Raw genomic sequence first — 17,240 nt, forward strand, 5'->3', positions numbered from 1 at the left:
GGGGAGTTGGTAGATTCATATATGAATACACTTACATTTATATTCATAAATTAATATTTCTTATATTCCGTCATGCCGGTACGCCAGAATTATTTGCGGAAAAAATAAATGATTGGCTGAAAGTAATTTCCTCATTCTCAACTTTTTATATTTTTCTCAATAGAGCTTTTATATATATATATATATATATATATATATATATATATATATATATATATATATATATATATATATATATATATATATATATATATATATATATATATATATATATATATATATATATATATATATATTGTTAAAAGAAAAAGTAGAAGTAAAAGAAATGGTAAGTTGGTCTTTTTATATGAAGCAAAGACTTGCAGTGCAATATTAAAAAACAACAAAAGTGCAACCTATCAACTTTTAAACTTAGGGACCAAAACTACGAATATAACCAAACCCCATAGACCATTTATGTGTTTTACTCTAAATATTTTAACACTTAATTCAAATTTTAAGGTCAGTTACAATGAATCCCCTTAAGAGTATTCCGTCTTCAGAATTCTAAAGAAAGTCTACAAATTTTTATATTTTGGGTGCACACTTTAATAATCTACATTGGCCAAGTGGTAAACTATTTGACTATTTTAGTTATTAGGTCATTTTATTAACCACGTTATGAATCTATTATTTTTTCCACGTGTTACGCTTTTATTCAATTTGTCAAATTTCATTTTGTGGTTATTTTGAATTAATTTCTTTTCCACATGTCATTTTATGTGTTTCTTTTTATTTTAATAAATTCAACATAATACTTTAATGTAATAATTACAATAAATGTAGTAATAAATGAATATCAATTTCATTAATGAACTTATTTTCTTATTTCAAAATTCCCAAATTAAAGCTCATTAGTTTATTTTGTTTATTTATTTAAATTTAAAAGATAAAAAAAATCAATTTTAATAATTCATTATTTTTATATTTTCTTATAAATCCGAAGTTTTTAAATATTTATACCTTTATATTTATTTTTTTAATTAACCCATATAATATATGGGGAGACTTACACCTAGTTTTTTTCAACATAATTAAAACTTGAGTCTGATTCTTAAGAAAATCAAAACTTCGTCTGAATTTTACACATTATAAGGACATTGCCCTTTGTTTGTTAACCCAAACGTGTATTGTTTATCATTTCTTAATTTAAACCCGAATTCTCTGTTTCCAATCTTACTCTTAGATCTATTTCAAAACTTTGCATTATCAAATGTTTTACCTTACCTCATAATTCTTAACTAACTTCACTTATCATTTATGTTTGATTTATAAAAAGTCAACAATCATTGTGATTACCATAATGTACTAGTTTACTTCGAATCTTTATGATTGTTCTTATAAATCTCGTTGATTTCTTACCCATAACTAACTCATTTTCGACTATCTATTAGTCTTTCTAACAAATATTTATCACTATATTACTTTTACATTTACCTATCATTCGCATTGCCTCTAGTTCAACTTTTAAGCTATTGGAATGTTTTATAATTCTTTATCTATTTACTCCACTACTAGAAAAACAGCGTTTTATGACCCTCATTGCGCGTCGTAAAAGGCTCAGACGACGCGGAAATGCGCGTCAAGGAAGGCCCTGTCATAAAGAGAGACGACGCTCATTTTCGACACGCAATTACGACGCACGTTTACGACACACAATGCGTATCAAGGAAGAGTCTGTCATAAAGAAAGACGACACGCATTCGCGTGTCGTAACCTTACGACGCGCGTGTTAATGACACGCAATGCGTATCAAGAAATCCCCTGTCAAGAAAGGCCATGTCATAAATGAAGATGACACACATTTTTGCGTATCATAATTTTAAATGTTTAAAAAAATATATTATTTATAGATTTACTTATTTTCAAATTAAATTTGTATTTAATGTTTCATAATAGAAAATAAAATATCATATACAAAAAATAGAATCCATTGCATAAATTTAATGTCATACAAATAATCATTCCATGGAAAGATAAAAAAAATCAATAGAAGTTGTAACAAAAATTTACAAACTAATAGTTCTAATAACCTAATGTGTGCCTCACTATAAACAAAATTTGTGCTGATTTTTTTAAATGTGTGCCTCACTTGTCTCCACTCTCCCTTAGTAACACTGCTCATTGACTCTAAAAAGATGAACTTGCTCAAAGTATCTATATTGCCTGCAAAAAAAACATAACTACAAAATAAGTGTGAAGATGGATTATTACAGTGTAAGAGAAGTAAAGAACCTTGAGCTTCCTCCAATGGGACTCATGGGTAGTCAGACTTGATACACTTTGCAACACGTATATCTCCCAATGCAAGATAAACATTAAGGTAATGGGGAACAACATCACCTAAAATCATATAATATTTATATACCCCTAGACTAGATAGAGTTTTGCTACAAATAGCAACCTACTTTATTTAGTCTGTTTACTAAACCAATGTATGGGAATGGAACCTGCTTTACTTTGCTCTCTTATGGTATTTGAACAGGATTAGGATTGGCTGTGTTTGCTATATTTTGGTAGAAGGCATTCATTCATTCATTCTCATGTGTTTTGCACATAGAAGACATTAGATTTAGATGAGAGCTTTTTGGGTTTGGATGATAGACTAAAACTTAATAAATGAATGAATGAATGAGGATGACCTTTAATCTAAACTAAAGAGCTGCATCGGTATTTCGGGAAACAAGCCTAGCAAGTGGAAGCATCTTAGCAATTTCAGCACGTGGAACCTCAAGCCTCATTCTCCAGTGACCCATAGAAGATATCACACTCCTTAAATGACCAGCCATTGCTCTTCTTAATAAGTTCCCTTTTCCTGTTTCATTTCCAGCTTGTGACCCGGGAAACACGTATTCGCCTTGAAGCTCATACTAGCTATTGCTTTGTTCCAAAACAACCTTCTCAACAGTTATCTGAACCAAACTAACATTAAACTATCAAAGGGAAACTAAATATATAACTATTATTTGAAACAAAACATCTGATTTAACTCAACTACTAACCACATCCCTGCTCCATCTAGCAGCCAAGTCTAGAGCTTCGCCTAACACACCGCTGAACCTTGGATGTAACAAAGAAAAGATTCCATGGCCCCTTCTTTTCTGGAAATTAAGTTGCACTTCTACTTGAAACAAAAGGAACAAATATACCACTTAAAACTTGCTAGATACAATCAACAAATTTACCAACCAACAAAAACCCACCCAACTAATCCTACTTAACACTACAATCCTCCAACCATTCTCTACCAAGTGTTACTAAAGTGTTGACTAGACACACAATAAGGGAATGAAATTGACCACTAAAAATAACCAAAAAGAAAAAGGATAAAGAAGCAACTAGTTTCTTATTTTCCGATCAATTGCGTGTGTGTCCGGTCCGGATAAATGATGTTTAAACTTTTTCACTTTGGGAGAGGAAAGGAGGACGAAATACATTGAAATGATTATTACCTGCTGAAGGAATAAGAGCTGCTGCAGCAGCTGCAAATTTTGAAATGAACACATAAATGGTAAGAAAAAATCACGACAAATTCTTATACAAACCAAAAGAAAACGTTGTTGTATTAACCTACCAACCTTAACTTGGATATCTCTTTTCTTGTTTATAAAACTTTTTTTGATGAAAAGTTAGAAATGGTAAAGTTGTCAAAGTCACATTTTAAATCCCAAATCAATTGACAAAAGATACAACAAACCAAACAGAAACATAAAAAAGAATGAAATTGAAATTCTTCCCATTTCTGCCAACCAAAGGCAGAATAGATTGGAATTCCTTCAAATTCCAATTCCTTTGACAGATTCCAGATCCTTCTAAACAATCAGTCCGTAGCATAAAATTTAGAGTGGTTAGAGGCTGTTATTGTTAGTATAGTTATGAAGTCATCAGCTGCTACCATTAAAATTAGAGTGGTGGCCAGAAACACAACTCAGTTACTGTGTTTTTGTTTTGGAAAAAGCACAATAAATATTGGAGGGAGGGAGGGAATGGGCTTTCTGCACTATTTATTTAAGAAGGAATTTAATTTAATAGATGTAAGTGCTACATGACACTGAATCCCTTACTATATCATAAGATAAAAAAATTAATGCTTCTTTCATCCCAATTATTTGGAAGCATGATGATCTAAACATATATATGTATAGATGCTTAGGGAAAATAATTTATTTGTTTAGTTTCTACACTTGCAGTATATATGATGACATGCTAAATTGGTTCAGACTTGTACATATATAAGACCAGCTAAAGATGAGGAAATTCCAAACCCCTACATAGAAGAGTACCGATAACCCTCCTCTTGTCTAGATAGATATCTATAATTGTGTCTGTCTAGATTTCTTTGAATACGCCTTTCTTTTTTAGTAGTATTAATTGACTCATGAATGTTCAGCTAAATGAATCCACACGATGTTAGCAGTACAAAATCCTTGATATTTTGCAAAAATGATGTATGATGTAACCCTAAACCCTGAGTTGGAAAACATGGTAGAATGTTGTTCTTCAGTATGAGGAAATAGGTTGTTATTTTATATTACTCCTTCAAGTTCAGTTAGTTATTGTTTCTCTTTCCTATGGCTATGGCTGATGGCATCAGTTGGTCAGGCTATTGTTTTCACAGTGCATTTCCGCAAACAAGTGCCAAGTAGCCCCTCTTTCTTTCGTTGTACACAACTACAAATTAGTCGATGGTTGAAATAAAAATACTATGACTTATCTATAATTTTCAGATTGAGTTTTCAACTGAGAAAGAAAAGAATTCTAATCCAAAGCCACCCACCACCCCAATCCAATTACTGATCTCTTAAACCTTATTTTCAATTGGGTTTTCAATTGAGAAAGAAAAGAATTTTATTACTACATAACACAAAAAATTTGTGTAGGCAACTTAAGAAACAAGTCACAAATCTTATTTTTCAAGTAATATTTGCAGCCCCTGTGGTATTGACAAGCTCAACCTCTAACTCCACCAAAACTTTTGACCTACACCCCAATAATAAGAAAAAACTGAAGAGGGATACCAATGTAAGCAAAAAAATCCATGAAAGTATGTTGCTATTAAACTTCAGGAAAAATGAAGCATTAAGCCCTAAAAGGCTGAATAATAGTGCAATATTTTGAAAGAATTCATGGGTACCATTGTTCCTTAAGGGAATCTGACCTCTAAGCCCTGCTCATCGAATAGAATATCAAAAGGATCAAGATTGGGTTTCCTACTAAATTAGAAAACTAAATCAAATATATTAAGAATGGTGCATAAAAATTAAAAAGAAAGTCAAAGTCAGAGGGTAATAGAAAAAAAAGTCAAAATGCCAATTACCTTCTCAAAGGGGCGATTTTTCTCAGCTCTTTCACACCCACCATAGCAGAGATTCTATCAGGAGCTAATTCACCATCAAAAAGCCAATTACCTTCTCAAAGGCATTTGAAAGACTATTTGAATCATCAACATAAAACAATCCCACCAACATCAACATAAAAAACTCCAGTTGCTCTGTGCTTGAATCTGCTAGGATACTGTCACCCTGAGAAAAGAAAAAGAAATGACTAAAATGCCCTTTTGTCCTAAATATAGTGCACATAACACATGTCAATGGATAACCACATAGGTTCTTATTCAGCAAGATAAAGCAATTCACAATCCTGTAACACAATAAAAAAATAAGTAATCCTCAACAATTGTAAATAACTACAATTTATGTTGCAATTTCTCTCGAAAACAGAAATAATTAGCAATGATATAGGAAATAGAACTCAACTAGAACCGCGGAAGATAGAAAAATGTATCTCATACACTCTAGGAAGTATGAATGAACAAACCAATCTGTACTACCAGCATTAGTGGCAACAACAGGTGATGATGCCCCAGCAGAACTGATAAGAATTATGGATGAATTCAATGGTCAATCAATCATTTTTGGTATGGAATTTGTAATTTGTAAGTAGTCTACAATAGCCATTAAAGTATTATGGATTATTAATCATATATCTCCTTGTTCATAGCATTCAAAGATCGACTAACGGGAATGTCAAAATGCCTCTCCAATTTTGGAATCCCGGATTTAAATTCCAAATAGACTTCAAACTTGAGTTCCAAATACGACAATTAAGATGCACCAGAACAATATTGATGCTTTGATTCATATCCCCAATTTTGCAAGGTATTGTTTGCCCATCTTAAAAACATGTTTAGTCAGAGAGCATCGAGAAACAACGCCAAGACCAGTCTCACAGATTCGTTTCAGGTCACCTACATTAAAGTTTAAAATTGCAAACAAAAACTAAAGCATTAAACAATTTTTTCCATTTGAATGAACCAATCTTAAAAAATAACAAAAACTGGTTTCTTTTCAACCAAAATTGGTAAAAATTTATCATTTTTCCCATTTATCTTCTTGTTTTGGTTTTCATGACACCATAACACATATGAATGTAAAAAGGTTTGATGAAACAAGGTACTAACCCCATCGATTCCAATTTGTGATCCATATTCGATACCATATATGACTTTGATAAAAACCTAATGTACACATGAAGAGATGAAACTGAAACGGAAACGGATGCATATTTCAACATCAGATGTTGGTTGTTTCGTCCCATCTTTTTTCTTGAAACCTATCATCATAACTCTTGGAAATAAGATCGACTTACAGTGGACCCCTAATTTATGGAATCGATTGAAGTTTTCTCAACAGAGAAACATTATTCAACAGAAAAGGGAGAATGTAGATGAAATATCGAGAGAGAGAGAGAGAGAGAGAGAGAGAGAGAGAGAATAAAGATGGTCGAGAATGAGCGACCATCAACTTACCTGATGGGAGGAACAACGAAGACAACTTGCATGTTGATTTGTGGAAGAGGAAAGGCTACCTATACCTTAAACGATGCGACCTATATTGGGCTTCACTAGTTCATAGATGGCGACAAGGATAAGTCACAATGCCCTTAATCTCCTTGTAAGTTTGACATAAGCATAATGTAACGATCCCTAAATCATATTTTTGTCAGCGTGAGGAGTCGTAAATGGTTGGCTCTTAAACGAAGGCTTGTAAAATTGATCAGTCGTTGCAGTCTCGGTGAGGTGAGATGAGCTCGAGGTCGCCAGTGGGAAGAGTCGAGAGGAGGTCTCCGGAGGTAAGAAGTGAGCGGAAGTGAGCATATGTAACGAACTTTGCAGTGAGCATCCTTTTGAAAAAAACCCTAGATCCCTTACGATTTTGTTATAAGACGAACAGTACGCGCAGTCTGAGGCTAGAGGAGGCAACAATGATTGGAGGCGGCGAATGTGGGTGAGGGCCGGGGTGGAGACGAGGGAGAACAAGGTGGGGGTTTAAAAAATTTGGGGATTTCATTTTCCTTTAAGGAGACCCGCGTTTCTTTAAAAAAAAATATAAAACAACATTCACAGATGACGCACTTGTGCCCTCCGTGTTTTTTATTTTTTCACACGAGACACTAATTTAAGGGCACGCAATAATGCGTGAACTAAATCCTTAAATTTTTTGAAGAGAGGACACTTTTTTAATGTCACTCTCTTTTACGTAATATAAATCAACGAGTATCGTAGGTTGCGTGTCGTAAAAAGCTCTTTTTCTTGTAGTGCTCACAGACTCGTTCCATTTGTAAATCTTTTTTAAATACTTAAATTTTCTCTCATCCACTTTGTACCCTCAAACGCTTTTACTGACCTTGTTACCTTAGAACTTGTTAACTATTTTTTAAGTTTTCGCAGTTGGCCTTACATGACATTTATTATTATCTAAAAATTCTGTTCTTTCCTTAAGTCAATATTCATTTCTTTAAATACCTTAAACTTGTATCAGTAACTCCTATGTATAGAGGTACATTCTAATTCTTTTCAAGAATTTTAATCATTTCTAGATACTTTACTAACATCCGACAGACAATTTCCACATATCTTTATTCATTCTTCATACTTCATAAGTTACATCATTCTATAGTCATGGACACATGACCTATAACACTTAGTTCTCAAGTTCTCAACATTTTAATAATCCTACAGGTATGGACTCAAAATTATTGGAAACTTAAGTAGTCTATCAAGTTTTTTTTTCAACTTAACATACTACATTACTTCCATGTTATGACCGAATTGCATGGACCATCATGTTGAATCTCTTATTTTCTTGATAATTTTTTTTCTCATTATTATAATTGGATAATATGCATTTGTGTTAGTTCTATATGAATTTGAATTCCACATCACGAATCTCCGGATCAAATAGTGTAATGTAATGTCAACTTCACAACCGAATCCTTCTATATCTTGTTGCATCTTTCCTTCCTCACACATATGTGTACATTTATTTTGTAACCTTAGGTCATTAAGTCCATGTACTTTTGCACTTTACATTGTAATTTGACTTAACTGCTCAACTTATCCATACTACTAACCTTTGTGATATGGCTCTAGGGGACCGATTTCTTTTTTCTTTTTGAATAACTAATCTTTCTTCACACTTTTTTGTTGTACCACAGTATAATAACGATCTATATCAACATTACTATGTCTGATGAAATACATGCCAAAATAAAACTAATAGTTATTCTCTGATTGAATGTTAGACACACATGGACTCCATAATTTTGTATCTCATATTCATTTGCAATGTCCATTCTTCAAACAATCATACTAACTTTTATTGACTTTAAGTCCTCACATTTTGGGAGTTACACTTCGTGTACTAATATTTGTACCTTATATATCTTCTTGCATTTCACATTTTACTTAGCTCTTGTCTAAGTTTTGACATTTTTTAGTCTTAATAATAAGTTTCATCATACTCAAGGAAGTTATTATCTCACTACATCCATTTATTGTTAGGCACACAAACTTGCAAAAAGGGATCGCATGCTTTCTTACCATTAAGGGGTCTTCCCTTACCAATTTAGTACATTAGGGATATGTGCTTTAACAAATGAACATATCATTGATAGATTCTTTTTACTAATTTGCACCTTTTCCCAAACATCATGAAATATGTTAGAGTATTTCCTACAAAATTATTTTTCTTTTTCTTTCAAGCTATTCTTGTTCTCACAAAATACTAAGAAGTATTTCATAACACATTATATATAAGTTAAGTATCACAACTTTCCATCTTCTAGTTTAAACAACATACCTTTACTTTAGCCGATCCTTAACAACTATATTTTTCATTTATCTTCATTACTCACTCTTGGAATCATAATTCCCATTCGTTTTGAGTCATTCTCTTCCCTACATACCCACCTACCATTAGGCTTCTCTTAAATTTGGTACTCCAAAGACAATATACTAATATCTTGATCAACTATAGGCTCATTCGATGAACCTAATACGACGTTGTTAATTTACATCTGATAGGTTCATATTATTTACTTCTTTTTATAGTTTAGTTTAGAATATTTCATTTTATTTTTAGTTAATCATTATGCATATTTTTCCTTTTCTTATTTTTCTATCTATGTTTGATAGTTTCTAGTCATTGAGTATAATTTTAGACTTTTAGAAGACTAGCATGGAGCAGGGACGTTCGATGATTGCGGAACTCAAACAGACTTAAATATTATGGACTCTTGGGCTTGGTGATTTTTGGAGATGGTACAAAATAGACTTGTTGGTGAATGGAGGATTGAAGAAAATATAGGCATTGGACTAAAAGAAGATGGATGCAACAATTGACTTTTTGGACTTGGTTGATCAAGTGGGTGGTCAAGCTATTGTCGATTAAAAAGAGGCAAATTAGACCGATTTTGGATGCAATCTTGTAGACTCTTAGGCTTACAATCTAATGGAGAAGAACTAGACTAGTGGACTAATGCAATATAGGCCCAAGAAGCGAAAATGCCCCAATCTCGGCCAATTCATGTGGCATCTTTAGAAGGAAGGCTAAAATGTCACACGGCCAGCGTGACGTCCTCTTGTACGAATTTTTTTTAGATTTTACATATGGCTACTATTTATGGAAGGTTGATATGGTTCTTTTGGGATATCTTGGATCCAAAATTTTGAGAGAATTCGATGCACTTTAGGAGGGTTTTAGAGCTTGAAGAATACTTGAAGATTGCAGGTTTCTTTTATCTTTTTCATCTTGGAATATTTTGTATTTCTAAAATATTTTTAGTTTGATTAAACTTAGCCATGTTTAGCTAAGCTAGTATTGGTTGATATTGTAACATCTGCAAATTTGGGCTAGACGTTTAAGGTATAATAATAATAATAATAATAAATTTTATTGAAGAAATAATATCATTGAATGGAGTGATTGTTCTTAATACACGTTACGAGCTAATAAGTATTTATCGTATAGACATTATATAGACAAATATAAGGAGTATATAATATTTGTTGGAAAATCTTAATATAAAAATTATCGTTAAGCGATAAAATAACATTAAAAATAAAAGATTATTTAGGACAAATAATCTAAACGAAAGTCATAGAGACCGTAACCAAACGCACGTGGATATAAAGAATGCGTAAATCTGATTTTGTATGAGAAATTTATATTTTTTCGAAGTTTCAAATTCAACCCTATACGACTAAGTGCATCATAAAATATGAATTGGAGGTAGGTTACTTATTAGCCTATGTAATCTAAATGAAAGTTGTAGTAATCGAAATTATGAAAGTATGCATATAAAAAATGTCTAAATCAGATTTCATATGAGGAAGTATTTATTTTTCTAAGTTTCAGTGTGACACAATACAATAGTGTGCGACATAGAAATCGAAATTAAAATCGGTTGATTGTAAGCCAAAATACTATAAACGAGAGTTGAAGATCTCATAAATATGAACTCGTCGATATAGAGATAGTCAAACGGATTTCGTATGAAGGAGTTATAATTTTCATTCAAATTTTAACAGTGTAATGTCTATAAAAGTATGAATTTAAAATAGAATGAGAATTATCTTTTAAGATCTAATGGAAAGTTATAGTACTCGGAAATACCTACGTGTGGATATAAAGAACGTAGAAAATAGAGCTCGTATGCGAGAGTTATAAATTTGTGAAGATACGCAATTTTACCCAAATCTTATGCCATGTGTCAGCACCTCAGGTGAAGCCTTGCTGCTTACACAACACCACGGCGTGGGAAGCCCCTAAAAAAATCTATAAATAGATGATTCTGTTTCGTTCTTTCTATACATTCACTCTATAACTTCATTTCTCTCTAAACATACAATTTTCTAAGTTGTCGAGGTTTTGGGGGTATTTTAGCAAGTCTTTGAGGCACCAGAGAGCCCGACAAAATTAAGTTTTGGAGTTGAAGTTCTGCCAAGGATGTGTCTGGTTTTGCGCTAATAAACCTATAACTTGATTTATGCTTATGATATATTAAGTATAACTTATATTTATGTTTATAGTCGTTATTATGAACTTATAAATAAGATTTAACAATAATACCAATTATTATACTGATCTATCTACTTATAAGAGTGATGTCTAGGCTAGATATATGAGGTGTTTAAAGTGGACTGTCCACACAATATATCTCTATATATCAAACGTATCCTACCTCGGATACGATCTTACCTGGTTGTTCCTTGTCAGTTATAACTCAGTATTCTTTTAGGATCGTTGATAAATCTGAGAAAAAAATTATAATGATTAAACTTTTTAAATTCAAACGAATACTAAAGGTTAGTAATATTCAAGTTTAGGTCGTTTTAAACGGAAATTTGAAGTGTCAGTCAAAGAGCAAACTTTCCCATGAGTCTTTCCGCTAGATCAGGGGAGTGTCTAGTTACTTTCATAAACATGTTTTTAATACAAGTATTTATTAAAAGTATTCAATATATTTTGAAAGTTTATACGTGAATCAATTACTTATTTTCAGGAATACGTGTTAAATTTATATTTGATAATATACATTGTTTGAGCTAGATGTGGATGTATATGTGTTAAGTGTATATATGGTATTATTAAATGATAATATTAAAGAAAAATATTATTACTTAAAAGATTAATATGTATGAAATACTTGATATTTTCTGTTAAATATATAAATAAGAGAAGGGTTTCGAAAATTGGTTGAAAGCATGTAATTATACCCAGTATTTTAAAGATATTACGTAGGCAGAAAATTTGTGTTAGAAGTTGATTACGAATATTGTAATCTTGTTTAGTTATACCCTAAGGCTTAAAGAGGATGCTTAGTTTAACTAAGTTTAGATATTGGGTAACATTATATTGAGGGTGTGTGTGAGATGAGAACGAAGAGTAGAACTCTGTTCGATGAAACTCATTATTTGGTGGGATACTGGTGCATACATGAGTACTATCTTTATATTCCTCCCTCCTCTTTTTATACATCTAGAAAATGTGTTTCTATATTATAAATCTAGAAATCTATTCATAACTAGAACGAAAGTTACACTTTAGCCCCCGATTTCTAGAATTTATAATATTTAACTCCTTAGATAATACTCTAATAAATTATTACAGATTTAGGGCTAACATAAAAATATAAAAATACATATCTGGGTTTTAGGTTTATTTATTTATTTACTTATTTATTTATGTACTTATTTTTTATATATATTTTTTTTATTTTAAACGGGATGTTACAATGTCAATATTAGTCTGTTACTTGTTTTCATCTATTTTTGGAGTTGGTTATCGTTAATCAATGTGGGATTTAAAGATTTTTAAAGATATGTATTTGATATTGCTTAATTTTAATGTAAAGATAAACATCAAAATTTGACGTCGTTCAATTTTTATTATACATCTTGTTTTCAATTTGTTCATATAAGGATAGATTAAATTAATCTCCAATGAATTTTGGAGTGTTTAGTATATTGGTGTTTAGTATACTAAAGACAATAGTACATGATACAAATAATTCAAATACAACAATATGCCTATCAATTAGGAGTAATCAAAATTAATCAATCTTATCGTTAATAACACCCCCCCCCCCCCCCCCCACATCAAGCTAGAAGGTGGTGTTGGATGAACACTTAACTTGGACATGAAGTGCTCAATTAAAGGTCTTGGAATACTTTTAGTAAAGAGATATGCCACTATAGGTGTAAGTGGAATAGAGCGAGTAAGTAGCTTGATGGAGGTGACCAACTCTCTCACGAAATGATAACCAATATCAATGAGTTCGGAATGCTTGTGGGCAACAAAATTTTGACTAAGAAATATTGCACTCTTGTTGTCAGAATATCGACATGGCGTAGGATAGATAGGGATATGAAGTTCTTGTAAGTGATGAGTAATCCAAATGATGCCATGTTTGAAATAGACCTATATTCTAATTCACAACTCGAACAAGACACAGTAGGTTGCTTCTTAACACTCCATAAGACAATATTACGACCAAGAAAGATAGAATATCCATAGGTTGAGCGGCATATCTCAATACAATGTACCCGGTCAGCATCAGAGTAGCAAATGAGACGAATAACTAAAAAACGTTGGTAATAAAGACCAAAGGATAAAGTCCCTTCAAATATCATAGAATGAGCTTGACTTCCTGAAAGTGAGCTCTGGTAGGTGCATGCAAGAACTGACTAACATGATTTACTACGTAGGATATGTCAGGACAAGTGATAGTGAGGTTTTGTAGCGCACCCATTAGAGAACGATAGAGAGTTTTGTGTTAACACGGGCAACCATGACTGCTTAACGCCTCAGAGGTAGAGAGAGCAATATAGACTAGTTTTCCATCCAATAAGCCAGCTCTAGATAGAATGTCTAAGTCATATTTAGATCGATTATGAAACAATCCATTTGTAGTGTGAACAACCTCCATTCCCGAGAAGTAGCTGAGTTTGCCAAGATCCTTAATAACAAATTCTTGATGTAAACTAGCAATAAATGTTGCAATAACCGCCTGATCATTTACTGTTAAGATTATGTCATCAACATAAACAAGAAGAAATAGAGTGTTGGAGCCTCGTTTAAAAATGAATAGAGAAGGGTCGGCACGACTAGAAGTGAAACCAAATTGGATTAGGAAGGAACTAAGGCGTTGAAACCAAGCTCTTGGATCTTGTTTCAAGCCATAAAGTACCTTTTTGAGACGGCACACATGATTCGGAAAATGTGAGTCAATGAAACTAGGTGGTTGTCCATGAACACAGTTTCATTAAGATGCCTATTTAGAAATGCATTATTTACATCAAGTTGATGTAAAGTCCAATTTTAATGAAATGCAAGAGAAATAATGGTACACACAATAGAAGCTTTCACAACTACACTAAAGGGTATAAGAGTAATCAAGACCCGGTATTTAAGTGAAGCCTTGGACGACTAATCGAGCTTTGTATCGGTCTATAGAACAATCAGATCGATACTTTGTGCGAGAAAAAACCCATTTGGATCCAACAATGTTGGATGTAATTGGTCTAGGAACTAATTCAAGTGTTTCATTATTTTGAAGAGCTTGTATCTCAACATGCATGGTGTCAAGCCATTTGGAATGTTTGGCGGCTGTTTTGAAGCCATTTGGATCTTTATGAGACAATAATGTTCTGTGTAAAGAACTTGATGTGAGAGCCATGAAGTCTAAAAACCGATGATGCTCGGAGATGCCAACATTTCCTCGTGTAATCATGGGATGTGTCAGGGCAGCAGGAGGAGGCGAGTCCTGAATAGCAGAGGAAGGTAATTCTGGACGTGTAGATGTAGGAGCAGGAGAGATGGGCTCAATTTTCGCCGAAGACATGTCAGCAGCAGTAGAAGTCGCTAAAATGGGCTTGCCAATAGATTCATCATGACATAAATTGCATGGTCTTGGACTCGTATTATCGTGAGTCCGAATAGGTGGACCGTTGAGCTTTGATTGGGTTGGTACTGATGCATTGGCTTCTCCAACATATAATAAAGATATATTAGTATCGTTAGTGACCCGGACGCCTCCATTGAACGGAAAACCTATCTCGTCAAACTTAGAATGCCGAGTGATGTAGATCTTGGAACTAACCATATCAAGACATTGATAACCTTTGTATTGGGTGCTAACCCAATAAAAATAAAGGGAATGCTATGTTGAGAGAGTTTATGAACTAAATAGTTCCTTAAATAGGTGAAGACCCGACATCGAAAGTGTCACACCCCAAAACCAAGAACGGCGGAAACGTTCTGGGGCGGAGGACGTCATGTACAATATCATAACAATGGAAAGTAGTAAATAAGCAACAACATCATCCATTGAATTAATAGTATAATTTCATACAATTGTGTTCTTTAATACTAATAAGACACCAAAAATGAATAATCAAAATAAAAGACGAGTCTTGAAGATGCTTCGTCTTCTCAAAACCTGATCATCGGTACCTGTCTACTGGTGACCTGAGAATACAAGTTAGTTTGAAAGCGTAGATCAACATCTAAGCTGGTGAGTTCATAAGTATTTAGTGTCAAAGCTTGTATAAGTTTGATGAAAATGTTTGTATTTGAACAATGTAAATGTTTGTATATGATTGAAAACTCCTAGAAAATCCTATAATTTCTACTAGTATAAAAAGTAGCTTTCTACCAAGACCCGACTGTTTTGTGTGTTTGTCTCTTTGTAAAGTGAATGATTTTCCCAAGTATGACTATCATTACCAAAATATAGTTTTATATTACCCTTTGTGTGAGAAGATCACAATTTAAATATAATGGGAAAATGTATATGTGTATTGCAGTATTATTTGTATTAATCACTGAAGTAATAACTACCTTAAAACCAATGGTTTAATTAAGGCAAAATGTGATATGATTGTTACCATACTAATCTGACTAAAACACGACGATGAAAGACGTCGGAAGAAATGACATTTGGCACCCGTAGACTTGCAAGTCCCACTGTAGTGAACAACAAAGGTCTAGGATAGTCAATCCAGTATAGATCTATACGCCAACTCACGCTCTCCCTCCAGGAGATTCTGGTTACAAAACGTGACATAACGAAATGGTCGATGTGTCATAAAGTAGTATCTCATATTATGTTATCTCTGAATCTTGTTATAGTATACTTGTTATAGTAATAGTATTCTATGTATAGTATTCTCCGAATGGTATCCTTGTCTAGTATTCTCTGTTATAGTATTATCTGTTATAATATTTGTATATGATAGTATTCTCCTAAACTATACCTATTATAGTTTACTAATAAGTTATGTATATGAATAGATGAATTTATACCTTTGCTACCCAAAGGTACTGAACTGAATGAATAGAACTTTTATGTCCACATATGTATACATAATATATATCTAATATTTAGACGACCTTCGGACAACTGAACGATACCCTAAGTCCACATCCAAATAAAGAAAAGGAAATAAAGCGAGCTAGTAGTCCTAAATCCTTCAAACATTATGTATATAACAATACATATATAGACATGCTTTTGACAGTATATATATAAGTAAAAAGAGGTTTTGTAATGCATGTAAAGAGTTTTGAACAACAAATAAATAATGACTTGATGTCAGTTTATAAAATGAATCAAAAGTTGATTATTTTGAAGCACCGTTTGAAGTATATGAAATCCTTGTCTGAAACACAGTTTTAAAAGATAAGTTTAAGGGGTATGAACTCACCTGAAGTGAGTGATGCGAATGTAAGATCGGTAAAGGATGCTAAGTGTCAAGTGAGGACTTGAGCACACACGTATCCTATTTATGATATAATGACACATATATGCTTACAATTAGTGTTTATAAAACTAATTAGATAATGGAGCAACCTTAGGGACTAGGAAACACTTATACTAAAGTGTTAAACCACATAGGGTTGCATATAAGGGGTGTAGGGCCTTACTTGGGAGTTTATGGTCCATATGGTATGAACCACATGAGTTTACAACCCAAAGACCATTTCCTCACGAGTTTACGGCTGTAAACTCATGGTACTAAGTGTCAAGTTGTGATTTAAGGTCTTATAGTCAATATGAAATGTTCTATGCTCAAGCCTAAGCCCTAGGAAGGAAAGGTGGCACCAATACAACACTAACTAGTGTTCACAGCCTAAGGACCACTTACCCATGAGTTTACGGTCGTAAAATCATGGTATCTTGTACCAAATCAAAGTTTAAGGTCCCTAGCTTATGATAGAAGGGTTCTAGACTTGATCCTAAGGCTTGAGAGGTGATTAGCGCTCATTTGGACCCTTATATAAAGTGTACGACCCAAGAAGGTTCCTTGGCCGTAAACTCCCTTTTAATTATGATTTCTTGATGAATTCTAAGTGTAA

At 32.9% G+C, this 17,240-nt stretch overlaps 1 long non-coding RNA gene across 6 annotated transcripts; it reads right to left on the reverse strand.

Annotated features, from left to right (window-relative positions):
• Nucleotides 1–1,975: 1,975 nt before the first annotated feature.
• On the reverse strand, nucleotides 1,976–7,408 carry LOC122196026 (uncharacterized). 6 transcript variants are annotated; one of them, XR_006187267.2, is made up of 4 exons: nucleotides 6,848–7,408; nucleotides 5,357–6,651; nucleotides 3,492–3,521; nucleotides 1,976–3,160 (listed from the first exon to the last, which is right to left on the reverse strand). It is a non-coding gene; the product is annotated as an uncharacterized LOC122196026 (long non-coding RNA). The 6 variants fall into 6 exon arrangements; XR_006187265.2 differs by having other exon boundaries at nucleotides 5,357–6,286; nucleotides 6,500–7,408; XR_006187269.2 differs by having other exon boundaries at nucleotides 1,976–2,951; nucleotides 3,042–3,160; nucleotides 5,357–7,408.
• Between the last annotated feature and the right edge of the window lie 9,832 nt (nucleotides 7,409–17,240).

Source organism: Lactuca sativa, chromosome 9 (genome assembly GCF_002870075.4).
Source record: "Lactuca sativa cultivar Salinas chromosome 9, Lsat_Salinas_v11, whole genome shotgun sequence".
Classification (NCBI taxonomy): Eukaryota; Viridiplantae; Streptophyta; class Magnoliopsida; order Asterales; family Asteraceae; genus Lactuca; species Lactuca sativa.